The sequence below is a fragment of the Pseudorca crassidens genome, chromosome 16, assembly GCF_039906515.1.
Source record: "Pseudorca crassidens isolate mPseCra1 chromosome 16, mPseCra1.hap1, whole genome shotgun sequence".
NCBI classification, from domain to species: Eukaryota; Metazoa; Chordata; class Mammalia; order Artiodactyla; family Delphinidae; genus Pseudorca; species Pseudorca crassidens.
The window spans coordinates 71,128,161-71,146,674 of NC_090311.1; positions in this window are offsets into that span (position 1 = coordinate 71,128,161).

Here is an 18,514-nt window from a genome sequence, read left to right on the forward strand (position 1 = left end):
CAAACTATTATTAACAATAATACTTAACCTTTACTGGGTAGTTAATAAGTTCCAGGTATTGAGCTAACTGCTTTATATACATTACCTTATTTAAGCCTGAAAACCACCCTCTGAGATAAATCCTATTATTATCCCCTTAAGGAACATGGGGATTAAGATTAAAGACCTGAGAGTCTGAATCTTGGAGACAAGGCTGTAGGAATGAATGGTCAGTTTACTTATGAACGCCTACTTCTCTGAGATCCAAGATCAACCCAGTGGAAGAAATACTAAGAGTCAACCACTGTCTGATCTAGATAAATTCCTACAGATGTCATAATACAACAACCACTGGCCCATCAAACCACAAAACTAAGTGGATCCAAACCTATTTTTAAGACACTCCAAGCTTTCATAAAAAGTTTCTGGTGAAGAAAAATGGAAATCCACTTGGGATTTAGTATACGGTGGCGAGTGTGCTTTCACTTACACAGATTCAAATATCAAAACTAAAAATACAAGAAAGCAGAGGACGTGTAAAACATTCCCAGCCAACTGTTTCCTGACTGCTGACAGTAGGAGGGAAAGAACTCTTAGTGATATAACTTCGTGTTGGTCTACAAAATAGCTCCTGATTCTGTGAAGAGCAAAATAACATCCTCTTTCTATTGCAATGTAATTGATCCAACAAAGAGGTTATGTATCTGTACATTTTTTTCTCAAGGTCAACTGAACAAATTGCACAATCTCATAAGTGAAAAGGCAAGTGAGTTACTGAGTTTAAGAAACTCTTACACCATCTATGTTGATTTAACATTTGGAAATCTTATTATATTTTGCTATTTCATCTGCTTATTACCATTATATTAATTTTAGAGGAGGCTGTCATATTCTATTTTCACCCAATATATCACAATGAAATGATTAAATATCTTATACTTAGCAATTAACAAAGGACTTTGATCTTTTCCAAAATCATTCAGAAACTGCCAGTATAATGATAATACACACTCGACTGCTTTCAAATAGGACAAGTCCCTGCAAGAGGAAAAAAAGGGAGAGAGACAGAAAAGAACCTCTGTTTTAAATTAAAATGAGAACTGGATTTCTGAGGGCATGCGAACATAAATTTTACATTTTAATTTATCAGGCGGCATTACTGGAGCCACTGACCTGTATTGAAAAGGAAAAGGATAAAAAATAACACACATTTGGGTGTTTTGTAATTAAGAGATTGGTTTGATAGCCTAGGCGTGCTGCATTCATTTACTTTGGTCTGCTAAACAGCTAGATAAAACTAAACAGAGCGAGCCTTTTGGTCATCTCAACTCCTTAGACTACCATATACACGTGTGTTATCACGTTAGACGAATGTTTCTAATTAGGCCTATGTGTCTGGCATTGTACAGGTGATAAGCACAGTTTGCTTGTTGTCCAGAGAAGGCTCCATCTTGAAAGCCAGGCCGTTGCACTGGAGTGTATTTCTCCAAAACCCAGGAAAGCATGCCTTGATCTGGTTTTCCTCAGTTGCTCAGGTTCCATCAAGCACTATGTTCAGTGCCATCAGGGTCGGTAGATTCAAATACAGGGAAGTCACTGTCCTTGCAATGACGTTGAATTTCGTTCTAAACATATCCAGTTTCAAATCCCAGGCATACAAGTTACTAGCTATTTAACTATGGGAAAAGTTCTTAACCTCTTTGAACCTCAGTTTCATCTTTGTTTTAGGAATAGTAAACCTGTTCTACAGGGAACAGAGATGTTGGGCAATTAAAATATATGTACGACACATACATGGTGGATGATAAATTATTATACATATACACACACACATATATATACAAACACACATATATATATATATAAGTGTATATATAAGACATAGTTTAATGGGCCTGGCATATGTGTAATTCAATAACCAGTAGCCATTAGTAGTAGTAAGACAAGGCAACATTGTAGAGAAGTTAACAGTTTGAGTTCTGAAATGAAGCAAATCTGACTTTAAATCCTGAGGCAACTACCTAGTAATCTTAAAACCATGGAAAAAGTAATTTAACCATTCAGTGCATCAGTTTTCTCCTATAAAATGGAGGAAACAATCCCTACCAACCAGAATTTTGTAGGCAGTAAATTAAATTAAATCACGTACATAAAGTGTTTTTCATAAAGTTACCACCTAATAACTTTTTAAAGAAGTAGCTACAGATGCTGGATTAGAATAATGTTTTACCACTTGTTTTATCTCAGTGACTCCCTGACATGAAGGGGATGTTCCGCGTATATTTGTTGAATGGTCCTTTAATTGACAGATCATGTCCCATGGATCAGATATGAGGCACCAGCACTCCTGTTCTCAACTACTTTGTTTCTATATATCAGAACAGAAATTTTAATTTATGTCTGACTCTATATTTTGATTGATGTGTTGTAGCCTTAGATTTGAATGCAGACAATAAACTGTCACAACTGAACTTGGGGTATTGTCAGGTTACCCTGACAACTGTTAAGATTAGCTTTCTGGAAAAATCCTAAAATGTAGGAAGAAATGAAATGAGAATACTAATGTGGTACCAGGATGCACTATCAGTGTGATGCTGGGCAAACTATTACCTCTCTGAGCCAGTTTTCTCATCTATAATGTGGAGAGAATTGATTCTAGGTCTTTTCAGTATCTAAAAATCATGTCCTTTGTTACATGGTCATGAGTACCTTTCACCTCTCTTTTCCTTTAGAATTACAGCTTTCTCAACTTCGTCTGTAGTACACCTCAAATTAACTTTTAAGCGTGGTGTGGGTAGGGATTGAGGTTAATTTTTGTTTCAGCACCGTTGCCCAGTTATTCCAGCACCATTTGCTAAAAGGCTCTTCCTTTCTTCATTGATTTGTCTTGGTCTTTGTTGAAAATCAAGACCATTTATGTGTGTGTCTATTTCTGGACTCTATGTTATGTTCCTTTGATGAATTTTTCTCTTATGTCAAGACCATGCCATCTTGATTACGGTAACCTTCATAATAAGTCTTGAAATCAGGTAATGTGAGTTTTCCAAAATGTTCTTCTATTTAAAGATTTCTCTGGCTTTTCTATGTCTTATGAATTTCTATATATATTTTAGAATCAACTTGTCAACTTCTACCAAAAAGTCTGTTAGGATTTTGATTTTGATTTTATCAACTCTATGGATCAACCTAGAGACAACAGATATCTTAAAAGTATGTAGTCTTCTGATTCAAAACATTCATTTATTTAGGTCTTCTTTTGTTTTTCTCAGCAGTATTTTATAGTCATCTGTAGAGAGATATAATGTATCTTTTCTTGTAATTATTTCTAAATATTTTATGTTTTAATGCTACTATAAATGGATTTTTTCTTGATTTTATTTGCCAGTTTTGCTACTGATATGTAGAAATTCATTTGATTTTTATGTATTTTCCTTGAATCCTACAAACTTACTATAGTATCTTTATGGGTTTTTTTTTTTTTTTTTTTTGATTCCTCAGTATTTTCTGCATAAACAATCATGTTGCCTAAAAGTAAAGACAGTTCCTCCTTTCCAACCTTGACCGTTTTACTTGCTTTATTGCACTGGCGAGGACCTCTAGTGCCAAACTGAGTAGAAATCCTGAGAGCAGATACCCTGTCTAGTTCCTGATCTTGCGGAGAAGCATTCAAATTTTCACCACAAAGTATGATGTTGGCTGTTATTATTTTGTTTTGTTGTAGATCCCTTCAACAGACTGAGAAAAATTCCTCTCTATTCCTATATTGAGAAATTTTTTTCATAAATGGATGAACTTTGACAAATGATTTTCTTGCATCTATCAATATCATTACATGGCTTTGCTCTATTTTGCTATTAATGCTGTGAATTACACTGATTGATTTTTGAGTGGTAGCTCAGTCTTGCAATCTTGGGATAAAGCTCACTTAGTCATGTGATATTACCCTTTTCATATATTTTTGTATTCAGTTGCCAATATTTTGTCAAGGATTTTCACATCTATATTTATGAGGCTTATTATTCTATTATTTTCATTTCTTGTAGTATCTCTGTCAGGTTTTGTGATTGGGGTTATGTTGCCTTAAATATCAGTAGGAAAGTATTCTTTATTCCTTTTCTAAAAGAGTTTATATAAGAATAATACTAATACTTCCTGAAATAGTTGATAGAATTTATCACTGAAACCATCTGAGCTTGAGATATTTTGGGGGGAAGTTTTTTACATGAATTCTTTTAAAAGATATAGAGATACACATATTTTCTATTTATTTCTGTAAATGTTGGTAATTTTTGTGCTTTAAAATATTTTAGATGTCATCTAAAGTTGATGATACATAATTTGTTGATTGTTTTCTTGTTATATAACTTGCTGAAAGAGATATTTTAAATTCTCCATGTATAATTTGCATTTCTCTTTCTCCCTTTAGATATGATTGCTTTAGTTTCATGTATTTTTAATCTCTATTATTAGGTCCATACACAGTTAGGATTATTAAGTCTCCCTAGTAAGTTGACCAGTTTATTAATGTAAAACGTCCTTCTTTATTTCCAATAATATTCCTTATCTCCAAGCCTACTGTGTCCAATATTAACATAGTCACACCAGCTTTCTTATGCATTGTATATCTTTTTCCATTCTTTTATGTTCAAGCTCTCTGCCTTTTTGTATTTAATATGCATGTCTTGTCAATAGCATAGAGTTGGATCTTGCATTTTTTACTTAGTTTGATCATCTCTTTCTCCATTTGGCACTTATATTGAATATAGTCATTGATACAGTTGGGTTTACGTCTATGATTTTGCTACTTTTTTCTATTTGTCACATCTCTTTGCTGCAGATCTTCCTCTGTTATTAATTTTATGCCTTCTTGTTGGTTAATTGAATTGATTTTAGTAGTCTTCTTAAAATTTCTCTATTGTCCTTTAGCTATACATTTTGTGTGGTTACTCAAGGTTTACAAAAATGCATCCTTAATTTATCGTAGTCAACTTATACTTAATATTGTACATTTCATAGAAAATATAAGCACCTTGTAACAGTATAAATCCTTTCAATCCCCTTCCTTTGCCTATTGTTATCATATATTTTACATTTACATATGTTATAAACCCTGCAATGCATTGTTGACAATTTTAAACCATCAGCTGTCTTTCAAAGAAACTAAGAAAAAAAATGTAATTTTTACCCACATACTTAGCATTTTTTATGTTCTTTATTCCTTCCTGCAGATCCAAGTTTCATCTGCTGTCATGTCCTTTTAGTCTGTAAAACTTACTTTAGCCTTTCCCATAATGCATTTTTGCTAGTAACAGATTATCTGGCTTTAGTTTATCTGAAAACGTTAATCAAAATATTGAATCCACCTGCCCACATACCATTAAAAATAATCCATATATTCTTCAGTGTGGCAGAGACATCTATTCCTCGCAAAATACCCATAACCTACTCGATTTCTCAGCCCTTTGCAATTAGGCAGGTCACAATTTCTGTAAGTTTGTTACTTCCGGGCAAAGCATTTAAGAGCAGCTATGAGGTTTCCATTAGGAAACCTCTGCAATCATGGAGGCCATATATTTTAAATATTTCACCTACAAGATAGTGAAAACTCTGTCAGCCTAGATCCATGAACGACTCTGGAGCAAAGTCCTTTCCCTTCCCTGGCCTGTGATCTGTACTGGACTGCATTATATAAATTTTTGTTGTATCAATCTATTGAGATTTGAGGATACTTTGTTACCTGGTCTAGCCTAGCCTAGTACACCTGCTGATTTGAAATTATATACTAAATTATTACGATATATGGTTTTTAGGATTCCCTTTCTATTTTACTGATCTATCTGTCCTTTCTGATACCAATACTAAACTCTTTTGATTTTTATAACTTTATAATACAGTATGATGTTTGTTGGGGGGGGGACATACAGTGTCATTACTCTTTTTTCAAAAATACCAAAATAGTCTCAAATATACCATCCTTAGAAGTCACCTTTAACTTAACTTTAATCATATTACCAAAAAGAGTCCGATCGGGGTTCAACTTATATATAATATTTATTTAACGAAATTGAGACTTCTTATCCAAGCACACATCAGATCTTCCCACTTGTTCACCTTATTTACATCCCACAGTAAAGCTTTATAATTTTCTCAATATAGATTCTGCACACTTCATTTAAGTTTATTCCTTACCATACTAAATGATATATTTTTACCGCTGTATATTCTCACTGATTGTTTAATGTATATATTGTTGACTAGAACCTGTATACGAATGACCCTATTTACTACATTGGAATCATCTTCATGGCTAATGCATCATCCTGCATCATATATATTTGTATATATATTTCACAGAATTATGAATTCCATATGGCCTTCTTGATTAGGTCACCAAAGTATAGAACAAATTTTGAAAGTACTTTTTTGTTGTGTTGTTTAAAAACTGAAAGGGACCTTAGGATTATCTAGTCTACCTTTCTCATTTTTTATGTAAAATTATAAAGGCTATTTAAGAGAAAACACTTCAGTTTCAAGGCCATACTGATTTCAACTTAACACATATTCATTGAGAACTTAACATGCTTTTGATATCCCGATTCTAGGAAGCCCAGAACATGCCCCAACCACAATCTAAGATAGGCATATAGTAGCAGCTCAATAAATGTTTCTTTGATCAATTTGATTGCTTATTTTGAAACAACAGTGTCATTGCTAGGGGTTACTGCACATCAAATTTATGGAAAGCAAGCACTACGATCATGAAAATTATTTGAGCGTGCTTTTGCATCGATTCATAGTTACCACAAATTCTTTTGTGAGTTTCAGAGGAAAAAATCTGCCTTTGTAATTGGAAAAATATAAGGATTTGGAGCTCCAGCAGAAGCAAGGTGAAAGGATTTCCTCTCCCTCTTGGGCTTCCCAAAGTATTTTCCATCTTACAAGAAATTACACATGGTTCCCTGGCCCCAGAAGCCTAGTTTTCTAAGCTTGTTTTTAAACATGGCATGGGTTTGCAGACAGCTGCCACTGGAAGCATCTATGGCTTCATCTCCTTCAGTGAACAGCTGAGTACATTAAGATATAGCACCACTTTCTCAAGGGTTGCATCCAAGCCAAAGGAGATTAGGACAAGCCTCAACTCATGCACACAAAAGGGAGAACAAGTTAAAAACAGAAATTAATTTTCAAGAGGTTAAATTAAGAAACATGGATAATCAAGTCAATGTGGGTTAAGACGAAAAACTAGGATGTACCAGGCGAAATCTCTGATGTTAAGATTTATCACATAATCCAGGCTAAGACCATATCCTTTGTAGCTGAAGTCTCAACTCTGCCATTTTCTAGCTGTGTGATCTTTACATTTTACTTAACCTCTCTGAGTTTCAGCTTCCACATCTGTAAAGTGAGGATAACATTGTACCTACCTTAAAAGGTCTCTGCGAGGGCTCTATATGATCCTTAATAAACACTTGCCATGATGCCTTGTGCACAGTAAGTCTCAATTAAGTAACACAGACCCAAGGAAGGCAGTTGAATATTAACAGATAACAAACAGTCCGACCCAGGAGAGAGGTAATTATGCTCACACATTTTTAAGCCAATAGTTTAAGAGCTGATTTTTTTAAAAAATTAATTTATTTATTATTTTGGCTGTGTTGGGTCTTCGTTGCTGCGTGCAAGCTTTCTCTAGTTGCAACGAGCAGGGGCTACTCTTCATTGTGGTACGCGGGCTTTTCATGGCGGTGGCTTCTCTAGGCGTGCGGGCTCAGTAGTTGTGGCTCACAGGCTCTAGAGCACAGGCTCAGTAGTTGTGGCACAGGGGCTTAGTTGCTCCGCGGCATGTGGGATCTTCCCAGACCAGGGCTCGAACCCGTGTCCCCTGCATTGGCAAGTGGATTCCTAAGCACTGAACCACCAGGAAAGTCCCAAGAGCTGATTTTAAATCAATCAAAATCGAGATATTATTTCAAGCAATATCATTCCTTTTAATTCAACTCCATATTAAGGCAGTAGGCTAGGCATTGTGGATTACAAGGATGAAGACGGCATAGTTTCACCTTTCAGTGAACACTAAATCTAAGAGTGGGGAAAGGAAAATCACAGTAGAATATGATGGAGTGTAATGGGTACTATGTGACCATCAAAGAGCTCTCTGAGGGAGAGTGACTGTGTTGGCTGATGTGATCGGGGAAAGCTTTAAAAAGGAGGGGATATTGGAGCTTTCCTGGTGGTGCGGTGGTTGGGAGTCTGCCTGCCGATGCAGGGGATGCAGGTTCGTGCCCCGGTCCGGGAAGATCCCACATGCCGCGGAGCGGCTGGGCCCGTGAGCCATGGCCGCTGAGCCTGCGCGTCCGGAGCCTGTGCTCCACAACGGGAGAGGCCACAACAGTGAGAGGCCCGCGTACTGCAAAAAAAAAAAAAAAAAAAAAGGAGGGGATATTTATACTGAGTCTTGAAGAATCAGTAGGGTTTTGAGAGATGGAAGTAACTGGAGATGGTTGACTAAAGGAATGAATAGAAAGAAACAGGACCAGAAACAAGAAATGAAGGGGACTGATTATACATTTATTCATTCATTTATTCACGCATGTGATAAATATTGGATGTTTGGGAATCAGAGTTTATTGAATTTGGTTAGAATGCAGAACGTGGGGAAACTGGGAATCAATCCACAAACAGGTAAGCGGGGGCCCAGGCATGGAGGATATATGGATGCCATGCTATGATCCCAAGTAAGGGAGAGTCACCAGAAACGACTGGAGCTCTGCTTTTAAGATTATTATCCCACAGGCGGAAGGTCCTTAAGGGAGTCCTGATGAGAGGTGATGAGGGTCTAGGTTTGAGGGTGGCAGTAAGAACACAGGAGGACAGCTGGCAGGATTGATCACTCGTTTGGCAAGGATATAAGCCCCAAATAAACTATGTTCTGCACCGCCGTGACTAAGGAAAGAGTCGTTATCAAGCTGGCATGTCAGGAAGAAGCTGATATGGGGGAACAAAGGGGAGGAATGATGATGTTAAGATCAAATAACATCATGATTTTGAGGTTTTCATGGGGAAACCTGAAGAAAACTTGGGATGAGTGAAACCGCTAAGAACCAAGAACCGTGACCATGGGAGCCTCAGGGAAGCAAGGGGCACTCTTGAAAACTCAGGCACTGAAGAACTACGTTCAGCTCTCTCAAAGGAACCAAGATTTGGTTCATCAGCTTCCAGCATCATTAGGACCCGCTGTCAACAGCAACCCTGTATGGCAGCAATAAGTAAAAATAAGAACGTCCCCTCTTATGAGCACTTTCACATTCTTTTGTGCTCCTAGAATCTAATTTGTGGTTCTTAGAGACTTCCAGAGATGGGAGACTTTGAAGGAAGAAATGCAAAACTTCATGCTATTCTGACAGACAGAACTCAAACAGGATTTAACTGAAAAACAGATGTGACCTTTTTTCACCCCAGCTTTGGGGAGTAGTTCTTATTGTTTATTATTACTATTATTTATCAGGACGACGATGGTGACAGCAGTGATGAGTGTCTCACGAAGAGAACGTAGCCCAGCCCAACTTCATACTTTCTAAGGAATGAGAAAAATGAGCCACAAGCAGGATGAAGACAGTGGTCCCTCCTTGCCTTCTGTTGGAGGTCCCACCAATGTGGTGGTTGTGAGTGCCCAAGAGGAAATGCTCCCCGTTAAGGAGTAATGAAGGGAGATGGTCTGGTTAACGAACAGCAGACGAAATTTAGATGTAGGAGTACTCATTTCTGCAAACGTGCAAATCCTAGCAACTACACAACAACTAGTTGACAAGCTCCATTTATGTTTGTAGAATTACATTCAGGGATCCTAATAAAATTGTTTCCCCTCTCGTCACGGGGAGAACTGAATTAATTCCAATGAGGGTAAACGTGTAGATCTATCCCATAGAAGACAGCTAGGTTTCTAGCAGAAATCAGTGTTTTTCCTTCTGAGCTTCTTCCAGAGTGGTGTCAGTCTCCAGGGGGTTAGTCTGAGTACTTCAGTAGCATGGTTTCCACTGTGCATCTCGTAGATACAAATTGAGTTTACAGGATTTACTTTTTTTTCAACGTGCTTCCCCAGCTAGGATTTCTATTGGTTATAACAACCCTGTGATGCAGGCCAGATGTCTGATGAGGAAGCTCGGGCAAAGAGAAGTTCTACCACTTTTCAGGGCACGCACAGCTGCTGGGTTTAATGATAGACCTAAAACTGGAACCCATTCCCTCTCTTGCCAGCCAGCCTCCTGATGGCAACACACTGTGCTTAAAAATCAGAAAAAACAAGTGAAGATTGACAGTTTCCTTATTGAAGTAGCCTACTTTCCTAATGAACTTAGAGCTAAGGTACCAACCACAGAAGCAATGATAAACATGTTCTTCTGGGGCTTTACACGTCACTCATTTTATTTATAAAAACATGGTGGAGCCAAAACAAATAAAGAGCACATCTCCCATCTATTAAGTGTTTGCTACATGCATTGCAAAGCAATCTGCACTATATTGTTTTCTCACTTAATACTTAACCTTGTAAGGAAAGCATTATTCTCCCCACGTTACAGATATAAAAGCCAAGACCCAGAAAAATAAACTAACTTGCTTTGATATAGATGTAACTATCACGTGTTTAAGTCTTGGTATCACACGTGACTCTGCATTCATGCTGGACTGTCCTCTTTCACCCTTATCTCCGGCATGGAGTCATAAGTACTTCCCCTTCCCCAGAGGAGACCAGAGCTTACAGCTTCCAGGGTCCCGGAGCTGTTGCAAGAAGACTGGAAGGAAACAAGATGGCCTTCACAGTGTGTGACCTTAGCCTGAAAACGACTCCAGGCTTTGGCATGACCAAAGCATGTGTCTGCAGTGTGGTTCCGTAACTGGGCACAACTGTGATGGGGCAAGTCTGCCACCCAGGCCATCCACCTTCTGGTCAAGTATCCCTCTCAGTCCCTGTAGGTACCAGTGGCTTCATGCAAGATCTGGTCTTCTTTAAACTTGGTTTCTCTACTCTCATGCTCAAGTGTAAAGTATCTGCAAAGAGTTAGAAAAGCTCAGCTTTTCAGGAGAATGTTTAGGGGAAAGGACTAAAACTCCAACATACAAATTCTCAGAGGTCCAAGGGGCCATCCTGAAGTCCCAGAATCCCACACTGGATATGAGGGGAGACGACCACGCTGCTCCTCCAATGCGGGGCTGGGTGGGGGGTGATTTTGGTACCAGGAGGAAGAGCTGTTTCCTACGTTTAGCATTAATGATGTTGCCTTGAACGTATATGTGCACATAAGTGACTTGATATAATCATACCCGCCCCCAAATCTGGAATGAACTTCACTAACAACGTGAACTCTAAACTGAACCAAATTCAATACTTACATTCTACTGACTTATAGAAGAAAATTTAAACGTTTAACTTTTGGTGCGGGGGGCGGTCATTCTTAGGTCACTCATAAAGATGGCCCCTAGGTAGCCACGTGAGAGACTGAGTGAGCCCCCCCCGAGTTGGCGCTTTTCCTTTCCCTGATTCCAGGCCCTTCCTGAGTCCAGATTCCAGAGCTCCCTGAATTGCTCCTATTTTTGCATGAGAACCAACCCACAAATGGTGGAAGTGTAGAGTAACGGATAGCTTTCGTACACTAGGTTTCTTAGGTAAGTTATACAGTTTCAAAACATAGAAGTATTAGGCAGTATTAAAAAGTGGTTAAAAACTGTTACTGCCAGTAAGTGTTGAATCTCAGTGCCAACATTAGGACAATTTATTGACTCCCTCTAAAGTCTAGTTATCCCCATTTATAAGATGGGAATTATGACCCAAACCTCATAGGACTGCCACAAAAATTAACTAACATATACACAGTGAGCAGGTTTACCTGGAATAAAGGACAAGGACTGTTGGAGAAAAGTTCCAGAAAGGGCAAAGGTTGTATCATGGAAGGTCTTATATGCTATGCTAAGAAGGTGAGACTTTATATTTCAGGCAACCAAGCAGTTAAAGGGCTTTGTCCACGGGAAAGACAAGGTCAAGTGTGCATTTTAAAGAGATCACACAGAGAGAATACCGGTCAGGGAGATTGGAGAGGAGACAGGAAATAGATAAACGGGCCCCAGAAGAGGAGAAAAATTGTGGCCCAAATCCAGGGGATTGATGATGGAGGCCTAGGTAGAGCAGTTGGCATTGGGTTTAGAAAGCAGGAGACAGCATTCTCCCAGCCCTCGGAGAGCAGATATTTAGATTATGAACAGAGTGAATTGAGCCCCTCCTACTGCACAAGACCTGTGAAGAGGTTTTTTGGGTTTTTGTTTGTGTGTGTGTGTGGGGGGGGGGGTTCATTTTTTTTTTTTAAGTCACATGTCCACTAAGTATACCCCAATGGGGAAAGTGTTCTGTATTTCAGGACCTTAGGAAATAAATCATAAAATCAGGGAAGCTTGAGTTTCTAACAGTGTCACTATTGCCTATCATCCCCCAATTATACCCCAGAATGGAAAATCTCCTTATTCAAAAGAAACCCCAAATAAAACCCTGCATTATCCATTATAGCACAGAACCAAAGTGTCACTGTTCTTTAGCTAAGGTATGAGATATCAAAAGCAGTGTGCCGACAAGGAGAATAACTACGTCAAGGGTCGTTGTTCAGGAAAAGTCAGAGGGGATCAGAGGCTTTACCTCTGGGCCACAGTGAAGTGGTCTCAGAGTCCCTGCTTTTCCAGATACCAGCTCTGAACTCATTGCTTGAATGTGGGCTGCCCCGAAAGCATCAAGAGGACGAATGAAATGTTTCGGTTGTCCACACTAGTTTAGAAAATCAATAAATATATATGTCAAGCCTGTGACTACCTGTATCTTTTTTTGTTGCCTGTGCTTATTCTAATTATAGCTGGGAGTGGGGAGCACAGAATGAAATTAAGTTTCATAGAAATGTCTGATTTACAGGATGCAAGTGAAACTCTTTACAACAGTTTTGGAATTAAGACGAAAGATCAGATGTGTTCCGTGAGTCCTGTACTGCAAACTGAATGCATCAGTTTAAGCTGGGCCCCTACTGTCTCTAACCTTTACTCCCCTTTTCCAGTCCACGTCCCACCCCTGCTGCCTGCCTACACACACACACACACACACACACACACAGAAATCATTTTCAACACTGTATTTAACACTTCAGTGCATTTTGGGGGCAAGTGAAAAGGGGTACCAGCCTCTTTCTGAAATCCAACAAGTCTAATAGCTGGAATTATTTTCTTAAGAATAATGAGATTGATGCTGTAGTTTCTATGTGAATGCCCTGGAGACGGCAGACGTTATTTATACACAGAATATTCCTCAGAATACAATCATGAAGGAGGACACATTTTACTTTCTGTGGCTTTTAACTCCATAGGTCATCCCAGGGCCTTGACACATAATAGAATTTGCAAGACAGCTCTGGGAGTTTGGTATCTCCTGGCTTCAGCACTTACAAACTCTGCACCCTTGTACAAGTTCCCTAACTTGCTCTCTGAGTGTCAGTTTCTTCAACGGTAAGGTGGGGATAATAATAGTATCTACATCATTGTCATAGGGCTGGGGTGAGGGCTAATTAACGATTCACGGAAAGCCCTCAGCGCAGCCAGGCGTACACTAAACGCTCAATATATGTTAGCTGTTATCATTTTCTTAATTATTAACATAACTATTTTTGTTAGTCAGAAACAATAGGATAATGAAGATAGAGGAAAAATTATTGAGGTTTCTCCAAGATACAATTCAGTACGATGGGTGCTTTCACCCAAGGTTGGTTGCTATCTGACATATATTGCTTTGAAATGTCCAGTCCTTTTAGCTTCACAATCACGGCTCTCTCCCTCCTTCCTTCCCCTTCTGAGTGGGTCAAAGATGAACCTGAACCCTGTGAGGGGGATTTACTGAGGTAAGGAACAAGGCTGGGCTGGAGGTAGGCAACGTGAAACCAAATCCTATCTCTTCCACTTGAACAAGTTCTTTAAAAGCTCCAAATCCTCGCTGCCTTCTCTCTAAAGCAGGGATAAAAAAATATCCATCTATAGTGTTGTTGTGATTATTAAGAATGAACGAAAGAATAAGTGTAAAACAAATGTAAAGTATGATCATGGAAGGAAACAGGGCAATGTGTTTCTTTCCCTCCCAGGGTGGCCCCAAAGGACACATGTCATAAATTCTAAAGGAATCCCTCCTTCATGAACCCCTGAAGGCCACAAAGTTCCTATCAGGGCCCAGTGACATCTAAAGATGAGCAGGTATGTCTACATCCTGTCCCAGGATGGAGCGACCATCCACAGGGCAGGAACCAGGTCAGATCAATGTCCTGAACACCACCACCAGCTCGCTCTTCCTCCAAGAGTCTACTGTGTAGTTCACTTTCTCAGTGAAGCCCTTTCACATTTAATGGAGAGGGTTACGTATCCTGCCTTTTGCCTGATTATAACAAGAAACCTCAAGCCCAAGCTAAAACCAGTGAAAGAAAGACATTCAACAACAAAAAATTGGGAGTACTTGTTGATTTTTTTTTTTAATAAATGTGAGCCTTGAAGGTCATAGGCTGCCTTTTAAATCCTTACCTATTTTGTTATTGCCTATTTTGTATTAGAATACAGAGACTACATTTAGGAAAAATGTTAAATGAGAACATGGTGTCAAAGAGAAAAATAAAAGTGAGAAAATTAAAGGAAGTTGGGGTAAGGGCATAAAAAGGGTTTAGGAAAAATTGTGAGCTGGACCACAAATTTTGTTTCCTACTTCCAACGGGGAAGGAAAAGTGATAAGCTTTGAGGCTGATAGCATGCATAAGATGAAAAGCCAGATAGTGAAGTGTAGTTGGTGAAGTGTAGCTGTCCCTGGTATGGGGACTAGAGACAGACTTTTCCCATGAGCCCTTATGAAGGAGGACTGTGTCATAGCTTGCAGCTAGTCTTCCTGAAACCACTCTTGTCCTGTAAATCTGTTCTCCTCTCAAAAACCAAAATGATCTTCCCAATGAACAAAGTTTATTACATCACTTCCCATCTGAGTATCTCTCAGTGTCTTTTTGTCCTCATTGGAAGTACGATTCTTGTTGTGCTGGTAAACGTTTAACAATCAGCTCCTGGAAGGAGGCAAAGGCCCTGACGTACAGCACTTGCCAGTTATTGTGGTGTAGATATACTCCTACTACGGCTGATTTCAGGTTACCAAAGTGACGTCACTGAAAGCAAACTGGGAAGAGATGTGTACAAATACACTACTGTATAGAGCTTCCACCATATAGATACCTCCACAACACAGAAAATAGCCAAAAAAAGTAATCAACCAGTGAGGAGTCTTGAGTACCATCTTTTAAAAATATGATATATTTAGTCGTAAGTTTACGTAACTGAATTGTTTTTAAGTTTTTCTGATGTGGACCATTTTTTTTTTTGTCTTTCTACATTTTTACTGTCTTAAGATTATAACCCTATAAACTCATTTATCAACTATCTTCCTTTGCTATATTATTCTTGGCACTCAACTAAGACTGCTGAAGTCTACCGTACCTTGTATTTTTACATTCTCAAATAAGAACTTAAGATTATAAAATGTGCATAAATATTATGTAAAATAATTTTGCCATTCAACATATTTGAAGAGATGAAACTTTTATGCATAAGAATTTACCTAAGAGGATAAATATTATGAACCAACCTTCCTTTTAAAGTCAAATGACAGAAAATTCAAGCCCTGTGCATTGTTTTAAAGTCTAGTGAAAACATTTCTTGGGCCACAGTATTGACAATGTAGAAAATTTTAACTATTGGAGATGGGATTATGGAAGAAAACATGAAAAGTTCAGATGTCTTCTATCTTACAAAAGGTTATCGACCTGTGAAAGCCACTCCCTATGTGCCAGAAAACGATCTGGTATAAACCAGTCCTGTCAGTAGAGGAGGTTACAGTGACATGTGCGTTATTAACACTTCTAGACTTCTACTTTTTCCAAGAATAGAAGCAAAATGTTTAATAATTCCCCCACCCCCAAATCCTTAAACTCAATATCACAGGCACAGAATGTAAGCAAATCTGGGATGTTCTCCAACGGATAAGCAATAGCACAGCTATGTTATTCTCAAAAATACTGTCTAGATATTCTTTCCTCTAAAATCAAAAGCTCAGTGGCCACACTTCTAACAGTCTGCATTAGCTGACATTAAATACATTTGTTGTGCCACAAGGATGTGGACCATTTTTAAAGTCTTTATTGAATTTGTCACAATACTGCTTCTGTTTTACGTCTTGGTTTTTTTGGCCGCAAGGCATGTGGGATCCTAGCTCCCCGACCAGGAATCGAACCTGCACCCTCTGCGTTGGAAGGTGAAGTCTTAACCACTGGACTGCCAGGGAAGTCCCATACATAACTGAACTTTTAATGATAACTACTGAACAATAGCTTGCAAGATTCTGGTCTATTTAGCACATGACTCTCTCAAACCCATAAGCTGATTCCAACACAACGCTGCTTCAGAGCCACCCTAAGATCTGTCCCCAGTCGTCTCCTCCAGGCTTATTCTTGGCCTCCTGCTCTCTCATACCCTCTACTCAAGACATCCTGAAGCACTGCAAACCATCTCTGCTTTCTCTTGTTTCTGAGCCCTTGTTATAAGCTGTTCCCGTTGACTGGAAGACCCTAGCTAACGCTTACTTGTCCTGCAGATCTCCATTTACACATCTTCCCCTCCAGGAAGTCTTCTCTAGTGTTGTAAACTGGTGTGAGAGCTGTGTAGTACAGACTGAACTTGGCCCGAACCTGGCCTTTCTCCTTGACTCCTTGGAGGAAATCTCCAAACCCTTGGAATGTCCTGGGATAAGAGCGTGCTTGTTTAAGGGATTAATCTCCAAAATAGATGAACAGCTCATACAGATCTATGTCAAGAAAACAAACAACCCAATCAAAAAATAGGCAGAACAAGGGGGATGGGGATAGGGGAGGAAAGGAATGGGAGTTTGGGATTAGCAGATGCAAACTATTATATAGAGGATGGATAAACAACAAGGTCCTACTGTATAGCACATGAAACTATATCCTGTAACAAACCATAATGGAAAAGAATATGAAAAAGAATATATATATATATGTATAACTGAGTCATTTTGCTGTACGGAAGAAATTAACACAACATTGTAAATCAACTATACTTCAATAAAATCTAAAAAAAAAATGGGCAGAATAGACATTTCTCCAAAGAAGACATATAGATGGCCAAAAAGCACATGAAATGATGCTCAATATCACTAATTATCAAAGAAATGCAAATCAAACTACAATGAGGTATCACCTCACACCGTCAAAATGGCCATCATCAAAAAGTCGACAAACAAATGCTGGAGACGGTGGACAGGGAACCCTCCTACACCGTTGGTGGGAATGTAAACTGGTGCAACCATTATGGAGAACAGTTTGGAGGTTCCTTAAAAAACTAAAAATAGAGCTACAATATGATCCAGCAATCCCACTAATGGCCATGATTTGAAAAGATACATGCACCCCAATGCTCAGTGCACCACTATTTACAATAGCCAAGACATGGAAACAACCTAAATGTCCATCAACAGAGGAATGGATAAAGGAGATCTGGTACATATATACCATGGAATATTACTCAGCCGTCAAAAAGAACGAAATAATGCCATTTGCAGCAACATGGATGGACCTGGAGATTATCATACTAAGTGAACTAAGTCAGACAGAGAAGGACAACTATCATATGATATCACTCACATGTGGAATCTAATTTTTAAAATGATATAAATGAACTTATTTACAAAAGAGAAACAGACACAGATTTCAAAAACTTATGGTTACCAAAGGGGAAATGTGGCGGGGGCGGGGTGAGGGGTAAATCAGGCTTGGGTTTAACACATATACACACTACTATATATAAAATAGGTAACCATAAGACCCTGCTGTGTGGCACAGGGAGCTCTACTCGGTACTCTGTAATGACCTGCATGGGAAAAGATTTTGAAAAAGAATGAATATATGTATAACTGAACCACTTTGCTGTACGCCTGAAACTAACACAACATTGTAAATCAGCTCTACTCCAATAAAATAAAAAGAAATAAAAAGTGTCCTTGTTTATTTGGAGGACTTGGGCCACACTCAAGAGTGCACGCTAACAGTGTGATTTATGGTGGAAGTTTTGGGCTGCAAGGTATCAGTTTGACCTCTAGATGGCCTGGAAATGAAGGTCAGCCACACGGGCGGTCAACCGTATCTATGGAACTAAGGCCTAATAAAAACACCACATACCGCGACTCTGCTAAGCCGCTCTCGGGACAATATTCTGTAAGTATTGTGACACATCATGGATGGGAGAAGGCCACACCGCCCATGACTCCAAAGGGACAGGACAACTGGAAGCGTCACATCTGGAACTCTCTGGGCTCTGCCTCATCTTACCACTTTCCTTAGCTGATTTTCATCTGTATCCTTTGCTTCCATAAGCCATAATTATGAGTATAACCACTTTCAGTGAGTTGAGTCTTTCTAGTGAATCA